This window comes from Palaemon carinicauda, chromosome 15 (genome assembly GCF_036898095.1).
Source record: "Palaemon carinicauda isolate YSFRI2023 chromosome 15, ASM3689809v2, whole genome shotgun sequence".
In the NCBI taxonomy this organism is placed as follows: domain Eukaryota; kingdom Metazoa; phylum Arthropoda; class Malacostraca; order Decapoda; family Palaemonidae; genus Palaemon; species Palaemon carinicauda.
Genome location: NC_090739.1, coordinates 19,511,575 through 19,536,574, shown reverse-complemented (window position 1 = coordinate 19,536,574; position 25,000 = coordinate 19,511,575). Strand labels below are relative to the sequence as shown.

Here is a 25,000-nt window from a genome sequence, read left to right as displayed (position 1 = left end):
GGGAGCTAAAAAGAGGTCAAAGAACTTCTAATGCAAGGGGTGTGGGAGCTAAAAAGAGGTCAAAGAACTTCTAATGCAAGGGGTGGGGGAGCTAAAAAGAGGTCAAAGAACTTCTAATGCAAGGGGTGTGGGAGCTAAAAAGAGGTAAAAGAACTTCTAATGCAAGGGGTGTGGGAGCTAAAAAGAGGTAAAAGAACTTCTAATGCAAGGGGTGTGGGAGCTAAAAAGAGGTCAAAGAACTTCTAATGCAAGGGGTGTGGGAGCTAAAAAGAGGTCAAAGAACTTCTAATGCTAGAGGTGTGGGAGCTAAAAAGAGGTCAAAGAACTTCTAATGCAAGGGGTGGGGGAGCTAGAAAAAAAGGTCAAAGAACTTCTAATGCAAGGGGTGTGGGAGCTAAAAAGAGGTAAAAGAACTTCTAATGCAAGGGGTGTGGGAGCTAAAAAGAGGTAAAAGAACTTCTAATGCAAGGGGTGTGGGAGCTAAAAAGAGGTCAAAGAACTTCTAATGCAAGGGGTGGGGGAGCTAAAAAGAGGTCAAAGAACTTCTAATGCAAGGGGTGTGGGAGCTAAAAAGAGGTCAAAGAACTTCTAATGCTTGAGGTAAGGGAGCTGAAAAGAGGTCAAAGAACTTCTAATGGAAGATGTGTGGGAGCTAAAAAGAAGTCAAAGAACTTCTGACGCTAGAGGTGTGGGAACTAAAAAGAGTTCAAAGAACTTCTAATGCTAGAGGTGTGGGAGCTAAAAAGAGGTCAAAGAACTTCTAATGCTAGAGGTGTGGGAGCTAAAAAGAAGTCAAAGAACTTCTAATGCTAGAGGTGTGGGAGCTAAAAAGAGGTCAAAGAACCTCTAATGCTAGAGGTGTGCGAGCTAAAAAGAGGTCAAAGAACTTCTAATGCAAGGGGTGGGGGAGCTAAAAAGAGGTCAAAGATCTTCTAATGCAAGGGGTGTGGGAGCTAAAAAGGGGTAAAAAAAACTTCTAATGCAAGGGGTGTGGGAGCTAAAAAGAGGTCAAAGAACTTCTAATGCAAGGGTTGTGGGAGCTAAAAGGAGGTCAAAGAACTTCTAATGCAAGGGGTGTGGGAGCTAAAAAGAGGTCAAAGAACTTCTAATGCAAGGGGTGTGGGAGCTAAAAAGAGGTAAAAGAACTTCTAATGCAAGGGGTGGGGAAGCTAAAAAGAGGTCAAAGAACTTCTAATGCAAGGGGTATGGGAGCTGGAAAGAGGTCAAAGAACTTCTAATGCAAGGGGTGTGGGAGCTAAAAAGAGGTAAAAGAACTTCTAATGCAAGGGGTGTGGGAGCTAAAAAGAGGTCAAAGAACTTCTAATGCTAGAGGTGTGGGAGCTAAAAAGAGGTCAAAGAACTTCTAATGCAAGGGGTGGGGGAGCTAGAAAAAAAGGTCAAAGAACTTCTAATGCAAGGGGTGTGGGAGCTAAAAAGAGGTAAAAAAACTTCTAATGCAAGGGGTGTGGGAGCTAAAAAGAGGTAAAAGAACTTCTAATGCAAGGGGTGTGGGAGCTAAAAAGAGGTCAAAGAACTTCTAATGCAAGGGGTGTGGGAGCTAAAAAGAGGTCAAAGAACTTCTAATGCAAGGGGTGGGGGAGCTAAAAAGAGGTCAAAGATCTTCTAATGCAAGGGGTGGGGGAGCTAAAAAGAGGTCAAAGAACTTCTAATGCAAGGGGTGTGGGAGCTAAAAAGAGGTCAAAGAACTTCTAATGCAAGGGGTGGGGGAGCTAAAAAGAGGTCAAAGAACTTCTAATGCAAGGGGTGTGGGAGCTAAAAAGAGGTCAAAGAACTTCTAATGCAAGGGGTGTGGGAGCTAAAAAGAGGTAAAAGAACTTCTAATGCAAGGGGTGTGGGAGCTAAAAAGAGGTAAAAGAACTTCTAATGCAAGGGGTGTGGGAGCTAAAAAGAGGTCAAAGAACTTCTAATGCTAGAGGTGTGGGAGCTAAAAAGAGGTCAAAGAACTTCTAATGCAAGGGGTGGGGGAGCTAGAAAAAAAGGTCAAGGAACTTCTAATGCAAGGGGTGTGGGAGCTAAAAAGAGGTAAAAGAACTTCTAATGCAAGGGGTGTGGGAGCTAAAAAGAGGTAAAAGAACTTCTAATGCAAGGGGTGTGGGAGCTAAAAAGAGGTCAAAGAACTTCTAATGCAAGGGGTGGGGGAGCTAAAAAGAGGTCAAAGAACTTCTAATGCAAGGGGTGTGGGAGCTAAAAAGAGGTAAAAGAACTTCTAATGCAAGGGGTGTGGGAGCTAAAAAGAGGTAAAAGAACTTCTAATGCAAGGGGCGTGGGAGCTAAAAAGAGGTAAAAGAACTTCTAATGCAAGGGGTGTGGGAGCTAAAAAGAGGTCAAAGAACTTCTAATGCTAGAGGTGTGGGAGCTAAAAAGAGGTCAAAGAACTTCTAATGCAAGGGGTGGGGGAGCTAGAAAAAAAGGTCAAAGAACTTCTAATGCAAGGGGTATGGGAGCTAAAAAGAGGTAAAAGAACTTCTAATGCAAGGGGTGTGGGAGCTAAAAAGAGGTAAAAGAACTTCTAATGCAAGGGGTGTGGGAGCTAAAAAGAGGTCAAAGAACTTCTAATGCTAGAGGTGTGGGAGCTAAAAAGAGGTCAAAGAACTTCTAATGCAAGGGGTGGGGGAGCTAAAAAGAGGTCAAAGATCTTCTAATGCAAGGGGTGGGGGAGCTAAAAAGAGGTCAAAGAACTTCTAATGCAAGGGGTGTGGGAGCTAAAAAGAGGTCAAAGAACTTCTAATGCAAGGGGTGGGGGAGCTAAAAAGAGGTCAAAGAACTTCTAATGCAAGGGGTGTGGGAGCTAAAAAGAGGTAAAAGAACTTCTAATGCAAGGGGTGTGGGAGCTAAAAAGAGGTCAAAGAACTTCTAATGCAAGGGGTGGGGGAGCTAAAAAGAGGTCAAAGAACTTCTAATGCAAGGGGTGTGGGAGCTGAAAAGAGGTCAAAGAACTTCTAATGTAAAGGGTATGGGAGCTAAAAAGAGGCCAAAGAACTTCTAATGCAAGGGGTGGGGGAGCTAAAAAGAGGTCAAAGAACTTCTAATGCAAGGGGTGGGGGAGCTAGAAAAAAAGGTCAAAGAACTTCTAATGCAAGGGGTGTGGGAGCTAAAAAGAGGTAAAAAAACTTCTAATGCAAGGGGTGTGGGAGCTAAAAAGAGGTCAAAGAACTTCTAATGCAAGGGGTGTGGGAGCTAAAAAGAGGTCAAAGAACTTCTAATGCAAGGGGTGGGGGAGCTAAAAAAAAGGTCAAAGAACTTCTAATGCAAGGGGTGGGGGATAGATGTCGTCAGCGAGGCTTTGGGGAAGGCGCGGCGGCGTCTGTGTTCTTTCTGATGCGTAAACTTAATTAAATACAAGTAAAAACAGGGCATTAAATACATATTATAAATACTAAACTCTTTCTTATCTTGACAGCACAAATGAAATCTTACGAGTTCCAACATGTAACTAAGCGCTCCCGAAACACGAGTCAACCTTTTACTTCTGCTTGGAGGATATCCTCGCAAGTAAAAGGTAATCATTATGAATATGGAAAGAAAGACTTGCTTATACTTCTACCTTTTGCTTCAGAGAATTACCTTGTACTTCTACCTTATGCTTACAAGGATATCCTTCATTTTTATGAATACCTCCCAGTGTCTGATTTGCTTTTTTCAATCTTTCACTAAAATCTAATTCTAAAGACCCAATATTGGAGATCATTCTTCCTAAATACTTAAATGATCCTACTTCATTAATCCATTCTCCTTCCAATGATATTTCATCTTCCATTGCATACTCCGTTCTCATCATCTCTGTGTTTCTTCTATTCATCCTCAGAATAGATTTGCCAATGATGCTTTAATAAACAATGTTGCTCTCGCAATTCAGAATCAAATACAGGTACTGTACAATTTTGCTTATACCATTTTCATGCAATGTTATATGCTGTTTCAAGGTGAAAAAAAAAATAAGAAAACTTTCATGATGTTGATGGAGGTAAATGGTTCCCATTTATGAAGAAGACTAGTTCAGCCAGACATCAGTTGTTAAGTGCATCCTCTTAATCCACAATGGATAGCTGATAAATGTTCTCCAACAATCATTCTGGCCGTGCATTGACCATTCTTTTTCATGATCTTACACAGACAAGATCTTAATGCAACTAGTTGGTATATACTTGATTTCTAAAAACTTATTCTTGCTAGCTTTTAAGTATTTACAATAATGGCCGATTCTCAGATTGTCAAGTAACTAGTGTCAAGCTGAATTCTGTTAATAATTCTCATAACAAACTTTGTGTTACCATTGCAAACGAAATTTTATCTGAGCCTGGGAATCTTATTATACTAAGTTGTTAGAGCTGAATTAGTTATTTCAGTAAAGGGAAAGCTGCAAGATTCACGTCTTTCTACTGTAAGATATAATGCCTATTGTCTACATCTACAGTATACTAGTGTCCAGGATTAGTTACAGACTTAATTGATGTACTTGAGAAGTGTTCAACAAGAGACAACATATCCATGGGGTTCTATAAAAACATTATATCTTATAGGGCACCACTTCTTATACCTTCAAAATTATTGAGCCACACCATATATTACTGACACCTGTCTGACCCCGAACCATTCCTTTTCCATACAGAACATACAGGAGTCTTTGACGATGGAAGTATTGAACTGTTATTATATTTTCTGTTGCTACTGTCCAAGGCAAAAACTTGATATCGATTTGTTTTATTATTTTAAGGGATTTTGACTAAAAAATCTTTAGTTTTTAAAGTCTTATTTATGAACCGAATTAAACTGAATAACTCAAAATCTGCATCAGCATCAATATATGGCAAGAAAAGCTCTTTCAGATGTACATTCAGCCTCTAATTTGGGATGTTAATGAAAATGGTACTCTCTCTCTCTCTCTCTCTCTCTCTCTCTCTCTCTCTCTCTCTGCAGTTCTCACTCAAGTTGTTATGTTTTTAATAGAAGGACTGACCTATGCCATACAGAACTGAACAATAGAATTGTGGTTCACCATCTCGCACTAAAGTAGCTTTAAGAGGATATCATATCAGTTTCTAACATGACCACAAAATCATGGAGCTCAGGCATAGAATATTACTTCTTGCAGTATTATTATTGTTGTTGTTGTTGTTGCTGTTGTTGTTGTTGTTGTTGTCTAAGCTACAACCCTAGTCGGAAAAGCAGGTTGCTATAAGCCCAACGGGGCAGAATAGCCGAGTAGAGGAAATAAGGAAATAAATAAACTACAAGATAAGTAATTAACAATTAAAATAAAATATTTTAAAAACAGAAACAATATTAAAATAAAATATTTTAAGAACAGAATCTTTAAAATAAATCTTTCATATATTAACTATAAAAACGAAAAAAAATAAGAGAAAGGGCCCAAGTGTACCCTAAAGCAAGAGCACTACCCCAAGGCAATGGAAGACCATGGTACAGAGAGGCTACGGCACTAACCAAGACTAGAGAACAATAGTTTGATTTTGGAGTGTCCTTCTCCCAGAATAGCTGCTTACCTTTGCTGAAGAGACTCTTCTACCCTTACCAAGAGGAAAGTAGCCACTGAACAATGATATTGCAGTAGTTAACCCCTTGAGCAAAGAACAATTGGTTGGTAATCTCAATGTTGTCAGGTGTCTGAGGATAGAGGACAATGTGGAAAGACTAGGCTAGACTATTCTGCGTATGTGTATGCTAAGGAAACGAGCCGTAACCAGAGAGAGGGATTCAATGCAGTATTGTTTGGCCAGTCAAAGGACCCAATAATTCCCTAGAGATAGTATATCAAGGGGTGGCTGGTGCTCTGCCCATCCTACTACCTACATGATTTAAACTTTCAGATGGCCAAGAGAAAATCTATTCATCCATAACTGAATAAGTAGCCTGACTGAGAGAGAGAGAGAGAGAGAGAGAGAGAGAGAGAGAGAGGGGGGGGAGCGCGTTTTAAAATGGCAACAATACTTCACACCAAATAGTAAGAGGTGTGATGAAGTAAAAAATGACATCGTTACAATGGGTATATAATAACACATGTCATCTCTCTCTCTCTCTCTCTCTCTCTCTCTCTCTCTGAGCTACGATGCGGAAACGACAACTTTTACTTTCGAGATGACCTGTGACCCCACCTGTCGAAGGGTGCAGTGGATCATCCCTCCTGTAAGGTGAAAATGCTTCAGGGGTATTACAGAAAGGACCCACGAAAAGACTGATGTCAAAAATGAGAGAAAAAATGTTATGGATCCGAAGGTTTAATTTGTCATGGTTTGAATAAAAGTATATACTCTATAACCCCTAACAAAAGTTACACTTATGGGAAATATATTTATTTTATCTTAATTTTTTTTTTCGGAAGATGATGGTGAGAAAACACGAGTGACGGTAAAAGACCCGATCCAGATTCAGATATCAGAAAGAGATTTATAGCATCTTTCACGTCACGTTTTCAGGTGACCCCATCCCTTTTCCTCTCTCTCTCTCTTCCTGGGAACGTTGTAAAACCTATCATACTACTTTCCTTTCCTGAGATCACAAGATTCCAAGAGAATAAAGCCCTTCATTTAGTTATACCATAAATTAGAATGAAAAGAGATAATTGGGACAGGTTAAAGTATGCAGCACCTTTCTTTTTTACCAAATATGTAGTATTTTGAGTATCGCGCTATTTTTCCCATAATTTCTAGAAGGCTAAAGTCTAAACATGGGTTAAATTCAATACTTCAGCATTAATTGGTTCAAATCTTCCTGTTCTTAACAAAACACACTAAATAATAATAAAAAAAACTATGGACTCGATATATATATATATATATATATTATATATATATATATATATATATACATACACACACACATATATATATATATATACACATATATAAAACAATGAAACGATCTCCAATACATTTAGTAGATTAGAGAACAAACTCCTCAGAAGGATATTGGGAGTTAAACGGAAAGACAGGGTTAGAAATGAAACTATAAGAGAGATTACTCGAGTGCCATATGTTGATGAGATCATGATGAAGGGTAGATGGAAATGGTTTGGGCATGCTCTTCGCACTCCCCAAGAGAGATTAGTTCACCAAACGTTCAGCTGGGCTCTGCAAGGCACTAGAAGAGTTGGAAGCCCCAGGCCTACATGGCTGAGGACTATGAAGCGCGAAGTAGACGATGAATGGAGAAGTATTGAACTGAAATCGACTGGTGAAATCTAACCGATGCCCTTTGAGTCAATAGACGTAAGAGGAGATGATGATGATGATGATGATATATATATATATATATATATATAAATATATATATATATATATATATATACATACATTGTATACACATATATGTAAATATGCCTGAATGATATAAAACAATTTATTATGAAACGAGATTCACGTGAGCTTGCTCAAAAAAAAAGAAAAAAAAATATTTGCATTAAGTTTGAAATTCTGAAGTTCTAACGATAATTCAGGCGATCATTCCATAATTCCGTCTCAATTGGCATACTTTACAAAAGAATTATACATATATATATATATATATATACATGTATGTATGTATATATATAAATATAAATATATATATATATCTATATATATATATATGAATATATATATATATATATATATAGAGAGAGAGAGAGAGAGAGAGAGAGAGAGAGAGAGAGAGAGATGGTATACATATTATATATAAACGTATCTATCTATATATATTCATATTTCCTTTCAAGTGTTATTAAGAATGCTTTAACTGACAATTAACAAGATACTTCAACTTCAGGTTTTAAAGACAACCTGCTTCAAGGCGAAGAGCAGGTAGGCGCTGACGACTTTCGAATAAAAGAACAAATTTTCTTCCTTAGTGCGGCCGATGAGATGGAACATAAGGCCTGGTGTGGACCCATGGACGCTGGCCAAGTAACTAGGACTTTCCTCTTCGCTGGGAATGTATAACTACATTACTCACAAATCGCTTTCCGATCATTAATTTCCGCTCGTGACTAAACCTTGGAGATAAAATAACCTTAACGTTCAACAAGGTATGAAAGGTCCCTTTCAACGCTATATTTCGCTTTCATAATAATTCACTGTACCGGAATATATATATATATATATATACTGTATATACATATATATATATGCATATATACACACATATATATATACATATATATACATATATACATAAATATATATATATATATATACATACATACATATTCATATACATATATATATATATATATATACATACATTCATAAACATATATATATATATATATATACATATTCATATAAATATACACACACATATATATATACATATATATTATATATACATATATATATATATATACATACATACATACATATTCTTATACATACATACACGTACAGATATGTGTATATATATATATATATGTGTATATATATATATATATATATTAGTTATTAATGTTACACAAGCTTTTCACGCAGAAGTTTTCTTCGATTATATTTATTATATATATATATATATATATACATTTATATATATATGTATATTATATATGTTATATATATATATATATATATGTTATATATATACATATATATGTTATATATACATATATATGCTATATATATATATATATATATATATATATATATATATGTGTGTGTGTGTGTGTGTGTGTGTATACACATATATGTGCATGTGTGTCGTACGTGTGAGTTAACCAAAATAACTTTACCAGTAACTAGGATGTTTTCCTTTTATAAAAACTAAGTCTTGCCGGACATTTAAAGTTTTTCCTTTTGTCAGTAATTGGCTGCCTTGGATTGTTTAATTAACTGTTCTTGGGCATTGTTGAATTCCTATCAAATTAGAGCAGTTTTCATGATACACGACATCCACACTTTTTTTTCTTCTTTTTTTCTGAAAGGACGTCAGAGGGCTAAGAATAAATGGAAATACGCAAATGAATAAAGTTAACAGAAATAACCTTGGGACGTTAAATTCATGAAAATAAAACAATTTTATCAGACCTTGAAAATAATATGCAAGGTTACCGTTAGATTCTAAAAGGTCAAATTACAATCGTCATCGCGAGGAAACGATATTTGTCTTAACCGGTTATCAATAGATTGAACAAAAGGATAGACGAAAGAGCAAGTGTGATCTTGAAGATAGAAAATTACTAAAACATGAGGCCCTGATTATTGTTTGGCCTTTAAGTTCCGGAATACATATAACAAATCCAAGAAAATATGATTATTTTATATAGAAAATCAGAATAACGAAATTCTATGCGGGACCCAGGTATAAACTTGGAAATTTAATAAAGGGAATGTATAATTACAAGCAGTGGACAACTGAACAACAAGCTGAAACGCGATGCAGATATTGAAAAATGTTATGCCTGTTTATCAATAACGCAGTGACTGCATTATTAGAATCATAAATTCGCACAAAATCTTGCTGAAAAAACATTAACTGGATAAAAAACTTTCCAACCAACCAATAGAAAGTGTTTACACACATACACACACACAATTATATATATATATATATATATATATGTGTGTGTGTGTATATATATATATATATATATATTACATAGAAACAAATGTGAAATGATATTGTAAATCCTTAGCCAAGCTGCAACCCTGTTGGTAAAGCAGAATGCTACAGGCCCACTAGAAAGCTGCGCTGAGCAGAAAAACACACAGACGCATGTAGTAAAGGATGAATTGGAAATAACAAATAAAGCCAAGATATATAATCGAAACAAATTACTACGAAATGAGCCTCATGTAGCCATGCTATAAAGGCATTAGCAATAAGTTTGAATCTCTGAAGTTTCAACGATTCAACATGATTTGGCAGATCTCTTCATAGTTATGTGTCAGCTGGTGTACCAAGACCTACAGAGTACATTCTCCATAACATATTACTTGCAATAGGTATCTACACTATACTAATATGTGCAGATTCGAAGTAGGCTATTTAGACAACATAAAAATTATCACTGTCTTCACATATGCGTCGCGCCCAATACAAATATATTATTTTTTAATAAATTACATGTCTGCGAATCATAGCTTAAATTATTTTTAGGCCATGCATGAAATGTAAAAATAAAAGATAAATTAATTGTGGTTACTTCTGTTTTGAAGAGGAAATGTTACTTACCTTTTTCAATCTGTTGACCGCAAACACGTCGCTTACTCCTCCGATAATATCCGGTCTCTCGCATCTTACCTTGTCTGGAAAGGAATAAAAACACGTGTACACAAACAGAAGCGAAAGGTATTGAGTAATAAACACCTTCAATTTCCTACTTCGCTTTTTTTCCCTGAACGCTTTTTACATAATTCATTTTCTTATCAAACCATTATTCACAGGTTGTTAAGCGGAGATTCGGGACTATAAAACTTTCACCAAGAGAATACGTACTACATTCTCAGTTCTACATCCGATGATGCTTTCTACTGTACATCCACGGTCAAGCTAGACAGTTTGTACATTCTATGATGCAATGACGCCTTTTACTAGGTAACAGTAATAAAAGCATTCTCACCAAACTATACGTTTCCATGAAAACTTTACTTTCAAATAAGGAAAACAACGGTCTAGCTTAGAAGACAAAGTAACTTGTACAAATTAACATCCTTGAGTAATTTATGAAATTTAGGCCTAAGTTGCGCCCTCAAAATATTCTGAGAATGTAAATCCTGACGTGTACATTGAATGAAGTTAGATGTTAACAGTCTAAATTTATTTGTCTCTAAGTAAATATGATTGACGTTGAACTGTATATTACATGATCAACGTTACGTCATCGGCGCAGATAAAGGAAATTCCAATATGTCAAACGAGATTACATTATTTACAGAAAAAAAAATCGTCTGAACACGTTACAGGTAAAATAAAATTGAAATAGATGTAAAATATCCAAAATCTTTGGATGCCGAGAAACATTTACTTTACGATAAAGAGCTAGAGATAGAAGTCTAAGCTACAAAACTTTACTAATTTGTAAATTTACTTCTATTTTAAATAATGTAGTTCCACCTTCATTTGTCAAATCCGTGAAAGAGGAAGGAGGAAGAGAAGGACGGAAGAACACTAGTATAGATAGAATAAAATTGCTGTGGAGTGCAATTAAAACCGGGGTGAAAATATAATCGTAAACATCTCATGCCGTTTGAAAATTCGTCGTTTAAATTTACTAGAAAAACTCTTGTGCATTATTAAACTGTTAAGTTGGATGACCTTACGAATGATTCTTTAGAATTTGATGTTGGTTACATGGGCAACCGACCCCTTAATGTAGGGATAACGCTGGAAAAAGAAGACATTGGGCAGTACAGTGTGTTTAATTTATCTATTAGTCTGAAGTCACATTAACAGTAATCATCATGTGGCATATTGCAACCATGACCCCTATCCTCATAATCTTCCCATAATCATCTCCAGAGTATCAGAAACTTCCCTTTTTCCCTTTCTTTAATCTATCTTGTTCCCCTAATATTCCACGAGCTTCGAAAGCATCTTCAGGGCCTGGATAGGGTGAACGTCATAGGTCAAGGCATAACTTGATAATTGCTTTGGTAATTGGTATTATGTCGGAACTTTATAAAATCGCATCTTTACGAATGCTATTTACGTCTCTTTGTTTCCACTTCGAAGTGAATTCGCAAACAGTGATTATGTAATTCACGTGCATTTCCCTGTCACGTAAACACTGCTTCCGACTTCCTTTGAGACAAGACGTGGGAAGCTTTTGTCTATTCTTCAACAGTTGAAACCCCCTAATTCAAACAATGAACTCTTGACTTAACGCCATCATCATCTCGTGTTTTCTAAACTCCAACTTCAATGCTTTTCTTTGAAGTACTAGTCATTCATTTTAAAGAGGGAAATGTAAGAAGTAGGGGAGGGTAAGGCTTAGAAAGGGTTGAAAATTTGATTATAAAACTTATTAGAATGGCGAAGTGTATGTCAAGGGTTCGACGTTCTACTGTATGCTGTAGGTGTATGAAACGATGTATATGGAAGTTTCACTGCATATGTGTTCATCCACTATTTAACAGCTACAAAATGACCGTGACAGTGATTGGTGTGGTGTTATTTTCCGGATACATCCCTTGCTAGGGGAAAACACATAATGGTGTTTATAAACACATATATATATATATATATATATGTATGTATGAAATGTACGTATATGTATCTAAAATACATAATATAAAGAAATTTATGTATCTTTGTAAAGAATATATGTATAAAATAGTAATATGAGTGTGTGTATATATATATATATATATATATAGAAATGTGTGTATACATGTATGTATGTATATGTATGTATATATATATACACACATATATACACACACACACACACACACATATATATATATATATATATATATATATTTGTGTGTGTGCACATGTAAACACATTTAAAATGAGATTTTACTGAAAATGCTTTCAATAAAACCTGCCAAAGCAGCAAGTTACCATTCGCTTCTTTTCAGCTTTGAGGAGAGTCCTTTGCAGGTCTCCCAGTTTTTGCATCTTTCTTTAATCATTAACATTATCATGGATATCAAGGTTAAAATCGCCAGTTTTCGAAAGGACTGAAGCTGGTACACCTCTTGAGAAGAAGAAGAATGTGAACATTCTTCAAAAGAAAAATATCCAGACTTACGAGTTTAACATTTCATGACAGTAAAGGAAATTTCTTCTTTTGGTTTACTTGCAAGTATATGATCAAGATATTTCCTATATAATCATAAGAATATAGCCGATGTGGTAACGTCCCTGACTGGGGTTCGAGTCCCGCTCAAACTCGTTAGTTTCTTTAGTCGCTGCAACCTCACTATCCTTGTGAACTAAGGATGAGGGATTTGGGGGAGCCTATAGGTCTAGCTGCCGAGTCATCAGCAGCCATTGCCTAGCCCTACTTGGTCTTAGCTTTGGTGGAGAAGGGGCTTGGGCGCTGATCATATGTATATGTAGCCAGTCTCTAGGGCATTGTCCTGATTGATAGAGCAATGTCAGTGTTCCTTACCTCTGCCACTCATGAGCGGCCAGGCCTTTTAACCTTTATGTATGAGTTTGAACCTCTATTTATTACGGTGTAAATTTTTGTATCAAACAAACTTGAATCTACACTAAACAAAGAAGCTATTACACAAGTTTAATCATTTTTGGTCCTGTAATTCTACATAGAATTTTCAAATTACCTCCACTCATTTTAGCATTTCTCAATCGTGTCCCCTTGAATGGCAGCGTAGACTTCATTTCAAGAGAAAAAAATCTTATTTCCTTTTAAACAAAGATTTTTAATGCTAGGGTTGATTAATTTTTTTTTTCAGAGGTTTTGAAGTCGAGAAAGTAACCGACGCTGACCAACATTAAAAAATTCTTTGAGGTTTCAGCTCAAGTAAGTATTACAATAAAAAAATAAAACACAACTTTCGATTTTAAACTCATAATGATTGCATCTAATCATTAATGTTAAATCGATAAATATACTTAGTTTACGACTACGCCAACCGTAGTGACTTTGCCTACGCAATGGTCAAACGTAAGAACCTGAAACTTTCAGATGAGTTAGATCAGTCGATATACAGTAGACATCCTATTGACAAATAATATATATGATTAAATTGCCATATGCTTGTACTGTATAATTTCCAAAAATATTTGAAGAGTTTCACCGCTGAATGTGAGCTTTCAAGAATTTGCATATATACGTCTCTTAAACACATACTTACATACATACATACATACACATATATATATGTGTATGTATATATACATACATATAAATAAACTGTGTATATATATATATATATATATATATGTATGTATGTATGTATGTAATGATGTGTAAGTATCTTGGTAATAAACCATAAATAAAACTGAGAATGCTAAAGATGATCTTGAGACAAAACTAGTTAAGATTCACTCATTATTTTCCCCTTTTCCTTGCGATTTATTACATCTGAGCATCACATTTTTCTGTGAGTGTTATGCATATATATATATATATATATATACACACACACACACACATATATATATATATATATATACTGTATATATAAGTATGTGTGTAATATATATATACATTATATATATATATATATATATATAAACACACATATATATATGTGTGTGTGTGTAATATATATATATATATATATATGTGTGTGTGTGTGTGTGTGTGTTTGTGTGTTACAAAACCAAATCCTTTTGTAATTCTGAAAAGTTTTAAAATTATTCGGTTTTGAAAAGCAATATTTAATACTAACGATGCTCTGGACCTGTTGCAGACCATCTTCAAAATATCCCTAATTCTATGGTCAGACAGCTTTAAGCCAACACCATGGAATTACAAGTCATTCTCCTTTCCACTTCTCAAAGGACAGACGTAGCCCCAGGGAATGATCAATGGTGTGCTTATCCATACCTACAAGGGGATAACAAGATAAGGGAAGAACTTTTTAGTACAGGTATTGTAAATAGGAAAGCAATTTCTGTACTCATATCTGCTTTGTAGCAAATATTCTTGGGTTAATCAGGAAATCCAAAATACAAACAGCAATTAACGGAGATGTAAATTTGAAGGAGGCTGGACAGGGCTGTGGATGAATATGCAAAAGGTTCCTTGGAGGGACTTGTAAGACGAGGGTTGTTTACCTGTTCCAGGAAGAAAATTTAGGGACGAAAGGGAAAGGTGTGTCCCTTAGGATATGTCTGATGGCCCTTCCCTACCCTGTGGTCTGGAGATGAATCGCAGCCTAGTTTTACTGCAATAATTATTTTGAAGGGAAAACCAGCTCTGGTACACCGAGCTTAATGTTTATGACAGTACAGGTATTTATTTATGCAGCGAGGCATATGCAAAATAGGCTACATATGAAAAACACCTCTGTTCAGTTTGTGAATTTAATTACCAAAAATACTTTTGTTACGCTGTTCACACACATCTAATTTTTATATGATAAGAGATGACAATGCATCATGATATCATGATAATATAATCTAATAGAAAATGTGGGCAGCGATGGTATAAGGTTTAATAAGTCTTTTAATGATCTAGAAAAATTAATACACTCTTTCTGTCATAGATATGTTGGTTGTAAGTAACTTAGAAATATTTGGGCAAGATAAATCTATTAAATTGCTTTTTAAAACTACCCATTAAATTTTTGGATTAAAGTACGCTTGAAAGGTATAATATATCGTGATTATAATAGCTTTACAGAAAACCTAAAAAAATCTGTCACCTACCAAGGGTTTCAGCCTTTTTTAATAGGCAATCCTTTAACACGAACTAAATAAACCTTCTTTTGTTCATCGTATGCAGAATTTAATATGACAATTTTGCACAAAAGAAGAAAAAACTTTTAAAACCTGCCTTTAGCAACAAGTACAACTGAATAGAAATAGACCCAATTTTTTTCTACCAGTAATGGGACGCTGTAAAAGAGATGTTCATCATTTGCTTAGTTTTGTGTTCACGTATAAGTGGTTGAACTTCTTATGAATGAAACAACGCTTAAACGGAAATTATCTTAAATCTACAAAAACGATCACTTTCGCATAAAGATTGAGGCAGCATCAAGGCAAATAAAACATTAACAGAGGAAATCTAAACTTGTTCAGTTTTCATCGTACACACACCACGGTTTCCACGAGACCCAAATAAATTATTTTTATTGTTATTGTTATTATCTAAGCTACAACGCTAGCTGTAAAAAGTAGGATGCTATAAGCCTTAAGACTCCAACAGGGAAAAACAACCAAGTGAGGAAAGGAAATAAGGAAATAAATAACTACGAGAAAGTAATGAACACTTGAAATAAAACACTTTAAGAAAAGTAACAACATTAGAATAGATCTTTCATATTCAAACTGTATAAAAAGACTTCTTTCAGCCTATTCAACAAAGAAACATTCGCTGCAAGTTTGAACTTTTTATATTAAATCAATTTCTTTTAGCAAAAAGGCATCTTGATCTAAAAACAATCAGAAACAGGTTTCTTTCACTACAGGGCAAATAATCACAACTTTATCTCTAAATATGCCGTTTTGTACTCGACAGGTGAAACATCATCCCATAATCACTCTAAGATTGAACAAGATATCTAACTGCATTTTAATATAGACTCAAGATATATATCTATAAAAAAAAACAAAAAAAAAAAAACGGAAAGTTTCAAATGTCTTGGGTTAGAGTTCTCTTGCTTGACGGTACACTCGGGCACACTATTCTATCTTGTTTCTCTACCTTTTGTTTTGTTATAGATTTTATAGTTTATATAGGAAATATTTATCTTAATGTTGTTACTGTTCTTAAATATTTTACTTTTCCTTATTTCCTTTCCTCACTGGGCTATTTTCCTTGTTGGAGCCCCTGCTTTTCCAACTAGGGTTGTAGCCTAGCAAGTAATAGTAATAGTAACAGTAATAGTGCCTTCTTTCTTGCTCAGGACTAACGACAACATTACAGATTTACTAATGAATGACAGGGTTACTAAAATCAGCAAAAACATACTTTTTAAGTTTTGACTATCAGTCAACTTGAATTAATAGATAATTAGTATATATATATATATATATATATACATATATATATATACATATATATATACCATTAATTTATATATATATATATATATATATAACGCACAAACCACACACATATATATGTATGTATGTACGTATGTATGTATGTATGTATATTACATTAGGCCAGAGCAATAAAGAGCAAGCACTCAACTGTAATTGACAATTCAAAGGTGGTATCAAGAACAAAGGAATTGAAAAGAAAAGCTTTCCCTCTCAGGAAAGTATTTCGTCACCAGCTATTCAATTACCAAACTCATCATTTTGTCGCCAAAAGCAAAATTTCAAGCAATAATACTTTCACTTATTAGTAATTCAAAAAACTTCTGAGATCAACAAATGAGTTATACACATGTAAATGCATCGGACAGTTTAGTAAAATTAATAAATATTACAAAAAGCAGGAACGTAGGACTGAAAACAAATATGAGTAAAACTAAGATAATGTTCAACGAAAGTGCATGGACGACCCTCTATTGATTGTTAATGAGTATGCATACTTAGGACAGACAGTAAGTATTTCTCCAGAACACGAGACCGATATTAAAAGAAGGATATGCATGTGATGGAGAGCCTTTGGTCAACGAATGAGATTATGAAATGTAAAATGCTATATTCTTTAAAAAGAAAATATTTAATAAAATGGTCCTAGCAGTATCACTAATCTTTAGAAAATAGTACCAAGAGACAGAAAGAGAGCAAAAGGGATATAAGAGCAAATTAAAGTAGAGGACATGGTCAGGTTATATGATGAAAATGACATAATAGATGGACAAGAAAAATAACAAAATGGGTCTCTATAGACTGCAAACGAAACAGGAGAATAAAGAGAAGGACGATGGACTGACGAGCTAAGAAAATTGGGTGGTGTACATTGGTATAGAACGACCATAAACAGAAGCGTGTGGAAGGACATGTTTAAGGCCTCTGTCCTGCAGTGAATTAGCAACGGCTGAGATATATATATATATATATATATACATACATATATATATATATATATATACACAGGTATATATATATATACATCACATATAAATAAATTATCTATACATATATATAATATAAATCATACATAAATATACACATTATACACACACACATAGATACATGTATATATATATATATATATAGAGAGAGAGAGAAGAGAGAGAGAGAGAGAGAGAGAAAGAGAAAGGTATATATATATATATATATATAATAATGATAATAATAATTTTAATAACATTAATAATAATCATGCTTAAATATCCAAATAAATATACCATCGCACATCTATGGTTAATCTTTGGCTCCTTATCACTTGAAATATCTTCATTTTTAGAAAACCCTAGTTTATTTTTGTAAAGCATTGCTTTGAGAGTTATCATCGAGGAAATTGATGAATTTTATTTTTACTGAAAAGGTCCGTTTCCTTTTATTTCTCGTTTTTCAATTTACGCCTCTTATAACAACGAGATTCTATGGAAAGCGACATTAAAAGCAAACGCATAAACCCTGACACTTATGAAAACCTTCTGAAATTACACTGAAATTCATTACATCATAAAATCAGCTCTTCTAGGAGGGACACTCCAAAATCAAATCATTGTTCTCTAGTTTTGGGTAGTGCCATAGCCTCTGTACCTTGATCTTCCACTGTCTTGGGTTAGAGTTCTCTTGCTTGAGGGGTACACTTGGGCACACTATTCTATCTTATTTCTATTCCTCTTGTTTTGTTAAAAGTTTTAATGGTTTATATGGGAAATATTTATTTTGGTGTTGTTGCTGCTGTTTAAAATATTTTATTTTTCCTTGTTTCCTTTGCTCACTTGGCTATTTTCCCTGTTGGAGACCCTGGGCTTATAGCATCCTGCTTTTCCAACTCGGGTTGTAGCTTAGCAAGTAGTAGTAGTAATAATAATAATATATTAATAATAATAATAATAATACTAACTTTTCCTTGTTTCCTTTCCTCACTGGCTATTTTCCCTATTGGAGACCCTGGCTTATAGCATCCTGGTTTTCCAACTAGGGTTGTAGCTTAGCAAGTAATAATAATAATAATAATAATAATAATAATAATAATAATAATAATAATAATAATCACAGATTACTTAAACAAATGACTGATTAAAAATAACTGTTGAACGAGAAGTTATGTAAAAGTTCTAATATGCGAAGGGAGCTAGCATAATCTGCTTGCGTAACCTATACTGGTAAGAACTTAAGTACTAATTTTCAAGGCTACACAGACTGGACAAGCTAGACTTCCAGCAATATATCGTGAGGTCTGGTAGCTGGTGTTCGTTACATAAAACATGGCAAAATTTCCATTCACAATTAAGAATAGAATCGTATGCAACATGTAAAAGTAAAAGTCCGGAATTGGATCTTGCACAATGTAATTTTAAATGGAAATGAAATGTATTAGTAATCAGAATATTAGAAAGTAATGAATTGAGAATAATAAGGGCAGCGAATAGACGTTGGATAAGATAGACGTCTACTCATAAGAATAAACATGAACTTACAATAGCGTGTGTGTGTGTGTGTGTGTGTGTGTGTGTATAAGCTTTACAGGTCAAGGAACTTGAGGGAAGAAATTAATGGTACATGAAAAAACTACTGTGCACGGATGGTGATCGAGTGCCATGTTGAAAAAAAAAAACATTCATCAATATTTTCCCAGACAGTTCCCCTGCACGTACAAACTTCTTACATCACTAGAAAAACAAACAATTCCCGATTTACCGATGAATAAGAAGACACGTAAAAAACAACGAGTACTCAACGGAATGTGACCGAACAAGTAAACCAAGAAGACGAATCTGAAACATGCGGAAACGAAGATAGGGTTCGCGTAGGCTGGTGATCGTGATTGACGCGCGCTGTTATTTTAAGGTTATGCAATACAGACCGTTTTGTTCAACAGCTTGACTGTAGGTAATCAGTTACAAGTTTCATCATTATCAGAAGCCAACACATTACACGAGAGAGAGAGAGAGAGAGAGAGAGAGAGAGAGAGAGAGAGAGAGAGTAATTGTTATAAACTGCCAGAAAATTCAAACTAACTTGAAATTACGAAACTATTACAAGATCCCGGAAGAACTAGATTAAATATTACAAATCTGATTTGTTCATGTAAGAAGTCAATGAAATAGCAAGAGGTTGGTAAAAAAAAAAAAACATTAGTGGATTCTCTTGCATCAAAGTGCAGCACGCATACAAAAGAGTTCAAACTACAAACCTATAAAAATAAAACCGATTTGTAAAACAAGCAAAATAAATAGCAAGATAAGAAGAGATCTAGAGTATCGTAAGACATAACATATGATGGTACCATTCAGCTCACGATGTTCTTCATACCAACTCATTATGACTTTGACACCCATACTACTGCATTCGTCATAACAATAAAATTTCTGCCCTCGAAAATTATGGGAGGAACATTGTCGTAGTCTGGAAGTCAAGGGAATGGGCGTGCTTGGGAGTGTCTGGACAAAAGCAAGACACAGGGCAGGACCCTTGTAACAAGAAGGTCCTGCCAATTTTAGTCTAAACATTGGGTGTTTTGTTAATTTTTCTACCGATATTTTCCATTGTGGTATGTAACGCGTCTGACTTATAGTAAATAGAGCTACACTTTAACTCCCTATATTGTTCTCGTAGGAAGATTTCCCTATGTCCATGTATGATATATACAGCCTTTTCCCTTTACTCATAAACATTTCATTTGATTTTTTTCCTTGTCAAACACGTGATCTACACGTCTTTCTCCTTGCATAAAGCCACGCTGTTGTACCTATATCAGTCCCTCCATCCTCTATACCCTTTTTTCTGTTATGATAATTAAAGCTCCTATGAATTTTACAGACTCCTCTAATACCTCTTCCCTTTTGAAAAAAAAAAAAATAAAAAACAACAGTTCATCTCACCTATTCCTATCAAAGCTATTCCACATCAAAACATACCTTACACCACTCGATCAGCAACTTAATAATATAACCCCACTGAACTGTAGCAATTCACAAGGGTATTCCAAAAACTCATGCGTCTTTTTCATTCGCAATATCTCAATTAATAGCTTCTCTTACGTCCTAAAAACTCATGTTTTATCAACTCCTTATAATTCATTCATTCAGTTACTCCTCTAACCCCATTCAACGAATCTTCGAAATGCCTTACTCCACGACCAAGAACTGCATTCTCTCCTAACAGCAGCAACCATTCTTTTGAGTATTTATATATATATATATATATATATGTGTGTGTGTGTATATATATGTATGTATATATATTATATATATATATATTTATTTATATGTATGTATATATATATGCATATATATATGTATGTATATATATGTATATATATATATATTTATATATATATGTACATATGTATATATATATATATATATATATGTATATAAATATGTATATGTATATATATGTATATATATGTATATATATACGTATATATATATTAATATATTTATATATCTATATATATATATATATATATGTATATATGTATATATATATACAGTATATATATAATATATATATATATATGTATGTATTATATGTATATAAGAGAAAGCTTTCGATCCTGTCAAAACTTCAGCATTAATGTAAAGCCTTCAAAAGCAAGGAATATATGAATTTTATGTTAGAACATTTGAAGATATCTATATGGGTAGTACACTAATCCTAAAACTACATATGGATAATGAAAAAATTCTGATTGAAATAGGAATTACCTAGGGAGACCTTCATCTCTCCTATACTATCCACAGCGTGCTTAGAGGAAGTTCTAAAGAACAATCTAGATTTGGAAATTGTAGGAATTAACATTAATGGGGAATAACTTAAGAACTTGAGATTTACAGAGGACATAGTTGTAACAAGTGAATCATATGAGGAATTTCAAAAGATGATAGAAAATTTAAGAGAAAAAGCAGAAATGTAGGACTGAAAATGAATATGAGTAAAACAAACAAAAGGCTCAATGAAAATGCAGAGACAACACTTAAGGGTTATGTACGAAATTCTAGAGATTGTTAATGAATCTGCATACCTAGGACAGACAGGAGTGTTTCCCCATGACATGAGACTGAAATTACAAGAAGGATAGGCTAAGCATGAGATGGAGAGGCTTTTGGTAAACAAAAGACTATAAAAATTAAAAGGCTATTTTCTCTAAAAGGAAAAAGTATTTAATCAGATGGTTCTACTTGTTTCAAATTATGCACCAGAAACTTGAAGCTTTACTAAAGCCCCCAGAACACAAGCTGGTTACAACTCAAAGAGCTATGGAAAGAATAATGATAGGATTAACACTAAGTTACAGAAAAAGAGCAACATGGATACGAGAGCAAACTAAAGTAGAGGATATTCAAACAACCAGTAAGAAAAAGAAATGAAGGTGGGCAGGGCATATAACAAGAATGAGAATGACAGATAATAGATGGACAACAAGAACAACAGAATGGGTCCCTAAAGAGTGCAAACGAAGCAAGGAAAGAAGAGAATACGATGGATTGACGAGATAAGAAAATTTTCGGGTATAGGATGGCATAGAAAGACCATAAACAGATGGGAATGGAAGATCATGTCTGAGACCTTTGTCCGGCAGTAGTCTAGCAACGGCTGATCTATATATATATATATATATATATACACACATATATATATACACACACATTATATATATATATATATATATATACACACATACATAAATGTGGTACTGAAATGTTGTATCATAGATAAAAAATAATCGTTGACACTCATAAAGATAAATAGATTCCTTTGTTTATTTGTAGATTTTGACACATCAAAAAGTCAACGCAACCTTGAAGAGGGACACCATATTCAAAATCAGAGAATGCAAATACCACCCTTTACTAACCTTGAAAGCCCAGGATAATATCGCTAAATATTGGGTACGCCTAACCTAGTTTACTGAAAGCATAATATAAGCATTTTTACAGACAATTCGTAAAATGATAGTAATCACAGAATTCGTTGGCCTATGTTAAGTAGGGCTGGATTCTAGAGGGGCGTTTGCGGATATTTTGAAGGTCTGGGGATTCTGTTTCTCAAGGGAAAATGCAATGAAGTAAGGCTCATGTTTGTGACCAAGTTCCGTCTGTTTGGACGTCAATAGTTTTTAGTGAGTCATGGGAAATATCCAAGGGAAAAGAAGATTCAATTCCACGAAGAAAACCCGACTGAAATTTTATTTCAGAGCCCATTCGTGCCACAGGTCAAGCCGCCGCCTAAAATGAATTACTGAAGAGATGACGTTACATTTGAATCTCGTCATACAAACGGAAAACTATTATGCCAATTTACATATATGAGCTAAACTGGGATTTGAGAGAACCAACCCTTTCATTAAGCCTTTTTTAAACTATATAAAATTCTTTGTATAAATAAAAGCTACTTTTGGATTTGAGAGGACACCTACTCATTTTAATGAAACTATTTTTAACCCTTCCCCTGGGGTGAAATAGTCGGATTGAATAAGCAGATGGACGGAGTAATTTTCTTTGGGATTGGGGAAAATCATAATAGAACTATCGCTTTCATCTTCAGTCAAGAGCACAGAGCTAAAGTACAGATTTGAAAGTTCACTTCCTAGAAGGCATGAAATTCCATGCACGTCCGATTATATCTCTCGTGCATGGTGAATTATATCGGTGAGATCTTGTGAGTACCAGTTAAGGACTTGAGAAGACTAACGTACTGTTTTTTTCTTCCACTCTAAAAAAAATCACAAGCGCCCATCACACACACACTAATTCTTATCACGTAAAACTGATGGTAGTGACAGTGCGTGTTTTGACATGTAAGATAAATATATATTTAATCACGTACAATATCTGATCGTTATAGAAATTCTTCCGCTCGATATACTCGCAGTAAGAAAATTATCAAACACCTTAAAACTTCTTTTGTGTAATGGAAACTGCAATGGCTTTTTATTCTGGTCGATGTCGTCAGAGTTATTCTCTGTTATTATTATATATCTAATTCAGTGATGTGAAAAAAAGAAATCTTGGAGTGAAGTATATCCATGGAAATTGAAAACGAGAGAGAGAGAGAGAGAGAGAGAGAGAGAGAGAGAGAGAGAGAGAGAGAATCTTGTTTTATACTGAAACAAGGAAATAAACAAAACTGGTTATATAAACATGCCTAGGATGTTTGGAAATGCGTACTTGTAGAGCAGTCGCGCAATGCAGAATAAAACTATCACACACAGCAATAGACGTAAATATCATTAACAACTTCCCGCACCAAACATCGGAAGGAAACACTCAGTAACACGTCAATTGCATAACCGAAGGCACAGGAAGTAAAAGGTACAATGCAGTATGTACCAGGCGAAAGCAAAAGTCGTTTAGAACAGCGTTCATCTTTCTTCCAAGTTTCTTCATTCGAGCGGTATCGTGGTCACTGACTTTGAAGCGAGATACAATGATTTTAATTTAATCAAACTAATTATATAACCGTAAAATTGATCAAAGTGATTCAAAAGCAATGAAGATTTAATATGAAATTGGATTAAAATTGTGAATTTAATCTACATTTGTGATACGTGGAGTATTTCATACAAGAATGAATTTGTTCAAGTACCAAATATGATGTCTACGGATCCATGCAAATCGACATGACAAATTAAAAGTCCTTTAAAGCTAATATTTCTAATAAAGCAAAAAAGTCGTTACTTCTCTACTGATTAGAAAAAAAGAAATCTTTCTTTCTATAGAACAATTCATGGGCTAAAAATGACATAACAGTAACAAACAGCCATGATTTCAAAAAAAAAAAAAAAAAAAAAAAAAAAAAAAAAAAAAAAAAAAAAAAAAATTGTTAAAGGCTTTATAATATAGTATTCTTTTGTAGACTTGAATGAATACGTTTTATTGCATCAGTATTCTACTGAATATATAAATAGGTTTTTTATACTCCTCTTGTACTGGAACGTGATATCATATTTCATACAATTAGGAGATTTCACCCTACTTCGTTATGCAGAGTAATCGTAGTTTAATTAGTAATAAAGGATGTTACCCTATAAAAAGCTTATCATAAACCATAAAAATTAACTGGCACACTAATAATTAGATGTTAAGTATTGCGGAAATTTACGAAAGGTTGGGAATTCTCTCCTGTTCCCTCCCCTACCCAGGCATACCTTGGAAGTCTTTACACAAATTACCTGGTTTGGTCGCTGGGAATTATTATTATTATTATTATTATTATTATTATTATTATTATTAATCATTAATGTTGTTATTGTTATTGTTATTGTTATTATTATCATTATTATTATTAATTATTGTTATTGTTATTGTTATTGTTATTATCATTATTA

General features: G+C 34.1%; 1 protein-coding gene across 2 annotated transcripts in view; it reads right to left on the bottom strand.

The window, feature by feature from the left end:
- LOC137654505 (distal membrane-arm assembly complex protein 2) overlaps positions 1-25,000 on the bottom strand; it is a 347,277-nt gene that overhangs the window by 126,197 nt on the left and 196,080 nt on the right. Inside the window, exon 3 of one of the 2 annotated variants that reach the window (XM_068388180.1) lies at positions 10,177-10,252. The gene's annotated coding sequence lies outside the window, so the exon portion shown is untranslated. The remainder of the gene's footprint in view (positions 1-10,176; positions 10,253-25,000) is intronic. The other variant, XM_068388182.1, reaches the window with a different exon arrangement.